We start from the raw sequence: 6,000 nt of genomic DNA, 5'->3' as shown, positions 1-6,000 counted from the left end.
TCATAAAATATAGACAAACTTAGCCAGATGCATTTAAGGCATATAATACTATAGCATATGAGTTCAACCATTTCTATTCAAATATTTAAGTTTTTTCTCAAATAAATAAAGTAGAAAAGAAATGAAGTTTTGAGGTCAGTATGAAATGGCAATACTGTTACACACAGCAAAAATGATGTTATTTTACTTCAACAAATAATACTATAAAAATAACTTTCTTTATCAGAAAATTCTGAGGAGCGTGGGGATCAATATTTCACAAAATTATAAGAGAAACAACTTTTATAAAACACTGTTAATAATGTTTCTTGAGCATCAAATCAGAATATAAGATTTGAAGCAATGATGCCAAAAATCTGTTTGCCATCATAGAATAATTAAACTCATTTACAGTATTACCGTATGGACTGTATTTGATAAAGGAAATACAATTCATGCATGAGTATTTAAAAACATTTTAAAAGTCTTACAGACCAAACAGGCCAAAGCATGTTTTATTTTTCAAAACAACGTATTGTCCCAAACTATTATTAAGTTAATAGGATACATTTGTTTCCTCTACACCCATGTGTGTGAATGCCTGTGCAAAAGCACTCATGCTGTCGGATCTGGCCTCTATGTCTCAGGTAGCAACCATTCTACAAATGTGTAACCATATATAATTGATTTTAAATGCCATGAGGGTCAGGCGTGTGGGGTGTCCTGTACTCCAGTGCCTGAATGGTAATGGGAGGATGAACCTAAAGAAAGCGCTCAGGGACTATGGAACAGCCTGAAGCTGTAAATATCTTATCCTCTGCTTGATGGGAGAATATGGGAATGTGCTTGCTTCATGTTGAACACAAATTCTACTCCTAAGAAACACAACCAGGAGTAATGCAACCTTTCCTAAAAAAAAAAAGAAGAAGAGCCTACAGATTCACTGTCAGAAAAATCCACTGACAGGGGAATTCACCAACTGTCACACACTCCTTATCTAAAAGCAAGTACACTAAAAGCAAAATTAATTACAGATTCTACACATTTTACTGCTCCCCTCTTTCATTTGTTTTAGAAAAAGAAGAAGAAGAACGAAGAACTAGAACATGAGGTTGGGTGTGGTTTACACACGTAGGCAAGATGACAATGCCTTTAACAACATCCTGGTATTAACACACGCGGGCACACACTGCAATGTTACCTTTGGTGCAGGTTAAGGGGGCTGAATTAGAAGGAACGACAGTGTTTTGCTTTCCTCTCTGCACATAAACAGTCCCGTCTTTCACTAAATGTTCTGTATACTTCCCCTCCTGTCCTCTCTTCTTCCTCCCCTTCCCTCTCTCAGAGGAATGTGTTTACCTGACCTTTAACTCACCCCAACTCACACACACACACACACACACACACACACACACAGAGAGGGGAATTCTCCCACGGCTGGAGATAAAGCAGAGTCCACTCTAAACATGGTGGCCTAGACTTACTCACTCTGCTCCTTCAGGCCATTACAGCATTAATTTAGCGGAGAGAGAGAAGAGGTTCTAAATGAAGGAGCAATGCGTCCATCTGCACTGAAAACCCAAGATCTGCCACAGACCGGCAAAAAGCATGATTGAAAAACGCATTCACAATAATGATTATTTTAAGTACATGAATAAATTGTCGGCATTTGTTGAGAATGATAAATGTTCGTTCTACCTTTCAGCATTATAAAATACACTCATGTGTTTTATATGCTTCACAGACACGCTGCGTCTTTTATAAAATAGGTTTGAGATCAAGAAATGCCATAAAAGCCAGATTCAAACTATCAAGGTTTAAAATTAGTTATAATGCACTCAACTATGTTTCCACTGATTTAAAAATAAAATTTTTATCTCAATTCCAGTGTTTATACTATTTATCAGAGTTATCACAAAGCATATCGCAAGCAATTTGTTTTATTTTCTGAGAAAAAAGTTTTCAAATTTGACTCCTGACTTTTAGAACTCACAAAACTGTTAAATCATTTCTCCAACAAATTTCCATTCATAACATGTTACCTTTTCTTCTTTGCTTCACTTCAGTTGTGCTGTGTGATACAGAATTAACGAGATGCCAAAATGATAATATTTGAAGGATGATGTTATTTCGATATTAACTTAAATTCACTTTAAGTTAAAGGAATGTTCAAGTCACATATACATATATATATATATAAAAGTAAATATGTTCAATAAATTTACTTAACGAAATAGGTGTAACGTGGGGATATAACACAAATGGTCACCTAAACCATTTTTTTATGTTTTATTTATTATGTTGACTGTATTGAAGATTAAACATTTGAATTTAACAATATACTAGTATATATTTACTATGACGGGCCTTCATCATACAGGCTCCAGTATATTGACTCCGCATTAAAACGTATTGCATAACAGAAGTTTGATTCTCTTCACATGCTCCGGTGTTTACATTAATCTATCAATAAACATCGACGCTATTAACAAACAGCGCAGGAGATGTTTAGATGCTGAACAACAGCACATTTTGAGCACAGCAGATAGGACCTCACACAACCTTCCGATGTCTATTGTTTTATGATAGGGGTGTGTGAGGGCAGCAGTATGTGTATTGGATGTGAGAGAAAGGATTTGGAGAGGGAAACCTAAACAAGTCAGGCTGCTCTTATCTCCCTCTCGCTAGGCCTTTGTACACCAAAGGCTTCGTTTCCTCTCTCCTCTCCAAGCACTCCAACAGTTTATTTGTTCCTTTCTCACACCATCCTCATGTTTAAACATCAATTAGGGGCCACTGGATGCACTTTCAGCCTCATCAATAACACCGACCTGTTCTTCTTTCTCCTTCAAGTCGCCGCTAAAAATATACTTAGAAAATCAAGGGAGTGTCGATGGTGGATGCCGCGCATTGGTAAGGGGCGTTCATTTAATTTGAGAATGACTCAAATTCGTGCGGACATCTCATCGACAAAGCGTGAAATCGACACTACAAGCGATGAGCGTGGAGCAACGAAGGGGTGGCACCGAATAATTTTTCAATCACCAGCGCAAACACGCTCGGGTTTCTGGCCACGCACACGCTGCAGACAAAGTAGAGGAGTGTGTGAGATTTGACGCCTGCACGCTGCGTGAATGCCGCGAGGAAGCAGTGCAATTGGTGAAGAGGAGGACAACAGTGAGCAAAGCCAGTGATTACAGATCTGTGTGATGACTGTGTAGCATGCAATCCTCGCCTTATACAAGACACACACACACACACACAGTCATGTCACCTAAGGCTATGTGTTTATTCACTATCAACTCAGCTTTAGTAAACCCAGCTTTAGTATGTTTGTTCATAAAAGTGAGATTTTCACATAAATTAGGCAATTAGACAGTGATACTTTGTAAGAAGCAAATAAATGTAGCTCTTAAAAATTCACTTATTGTGATGTGACATTTGTTACACATATGTTGAAATCACAATCGCCATTAGATCTCTCCAACAGATTCTAAATTAGCTGTTTTAAAAATATTGATATATTATATTAAACCATTTTGCAGGTTTACGTTGTTTCTATTATATCAATATATTAGCATTATTTAATATTTTTATTCTATGTACGAAATTATATTATTAAGTGTTATATTTCATAAGTTGTTTTGTACATTTTACAAATATCATTTATATTACATTATTAATCATTTTATTTAGTTTTATTACATTTTATTAAATAAGTTAAATAAGTAAATTAATGTTTAATGACTGCAATGTTGAAGATGTAAGGTTGTATATTTAAATTTATACAAAATATTTAACAATATTTTTTATATATTGTGTTTTAAATATTTTTTTATATTTATATCTTAATAAGTTTTAATTTATCTTAATAAGTTTTTATTTTATTTGAAAATTATATATATATAATAATATTAAAAAAATATATATATATACACATATATATATACACATATATATATATATATATATATATATATATATATATATATATTTATATATATATATATATTTTTTTTTTTTTTTTTTTTTTTTTATTATTATTTAAAAAGTCAATGACTGTTGTGTCACAAATGTAAATGTAAATTGCTCATGGAAAAAGCAAACCCCAAATATCCTGTTTTCCATACAGAAAATTATCAAAGATTTGTTTTTGTGAACTGGGAAAACAGACAAAGGAGAAAAACCAGATCAAGAAATGGGAACAAAGTTAAAGTGAGAGAGAGAGAGAGGAGAGAGAGAGAGTGTTTTTGATGTGAGGAGTGGTGGAGACCTGTATCTCAGCAGAGGGTCTCCAGACATTGGAAACAGATGCAGTTGTGCAGTCATGAGCCTGGAACGTGTGTGGCACTAAAGGGGCTGCCTGAGACATATTTAGAAACTCCAAACGCCATCCATCAATCCGACAGCTTCTAGATTAAGCAATTTGATGTAACCCTTACATTGGGGCTTGCTCCAACTTTCCCTCTCTTCCTCTCTTTCAGTTCCATCATGTCTGTTTGTCTTCTGCACCACACACAGTCACAGAGAGCTGAGAAAACTCCTCTGTCTGGGACTGCTCTGAACTGCACTGTCAGCACTCTGGTCTGCTTCAACAGATTCTTATGAGAAAACAACACCTGAAAGATCAGCTATGTCCAACATACACTATGTCCATGAGCAACATGTGATGAAACTGGTTTGGTGCTCAAGAAACTTATTTCTACAATTTTGATGCTTTATATTTTTTGTGGAAATCAATACTTTTTTTTTTTTTTTGGTAAATGTTTTTTATGAATAGAAAGTTCTAAAGAACAGCGTTTATTTGAAAGATACTGTCGGTAGTACTTGAAGTCTTTACTGTCATTGCTTTTATTATTTTAATGCATCAATATTAATTAATACATTTTATTTATTTATATACCTTCCTTGATCAGTGCTGTCTGGGATAAGACTTGGAACAGTTACATGGACTACTTTAAGTGATACTCATAACTTATTTTAAGCTCAACGAAATGCAGGTAATGATGATTCATCCCATAGTTTGAAAAAAAACAACAACATACCATTTTACTTATATAACGTGATGTGCTACTTATACCAATAAACAAGGTGGCTCATCTGGTCCCGTTTCATTTAAGCAACACAATATACGGTGTAGCAGGCAGAAAAAATGAAAGGTACCGTAATTATGCTTAATCAATTATCATCAAATAGTATGATCAATTAAGCTTTCGTCAAAATATAATTTATGACAACAGTCGCAGAACCTTTTATGACCATAATAACGGATGCCATTTAGCAGTAGAATGGGAGCCGCTGTTGCCCTCACAGTGTTAGTGTATCAATGCCACAGAGTTTAGGTATGTGTGTGTGTGTATGTGTGTGTGTGTGTAAGGTATGTCTTTTCTTTGAGAAAGCACTGAAGGCCCCACAGACATGTTTATGTAGGAGCTATTCCAGAAAACTGAGGCTTATTTGTGCATGATTGACTGAAGGTGAAGCTCAGGTGAGCGCTTTTTCTCCCAAACGTGAAACCAAACATGAAGCTTAAAAGATGCATTACACACACAAAATCCTTCTGCCTGAACCACTGAAACCCCGCAGACACACCTGACTTGACCGTCCTCACAGCTGGTTTGGCAGGGGGCGATGTGCGAACGCATGAGGTTGCCAGGTTTCACTGCAGTATTATCAGTGCCAACAGGTGTGAAGAGACTGCTCTCTACAACGACATGTATGTATGTGTGTGTGTGTGTGTGTGTGTGTGTGTGTGTGTGTGTTCCACTTCCCAGCGTACCCATGTCTGATACAGTAAACATTTTTTTTTCTTTCTTCCTGGCACACACACTACACTTGGAGTGTCTGTCTGGTCGAGAGGGAGATGGAGGGAGGGGTCTGCACAATGTCTGAAAAGGGTCATCACTATTTGTAAAAACTATTTACAAACACACCATTTCAGACAGGGAATATGAATCTCACAGTGAGTCATACAACGTAGGACAAATGTGGCTGAGCTTGAGTGTGGAAGGAAGTGAGAGA

This window comes from Puntigrus tetrazona, chromosome 8, assembly GCF_018831695.1.
Source record: "Puntigrus tetrazona isolate hp1 chromosome 8, ASM1883169v1, whole genome shotgun sequence".
NCBI classification, from domain to species: Eukaryota; Metazoa; Chordata; class Actinopteri; order Cypriniformes; family Cyprinidae; genus Puntigrus; species Puntigrus tetrazona.
This window is presented reverse-complemented; position numbering follows the sequence as displayed.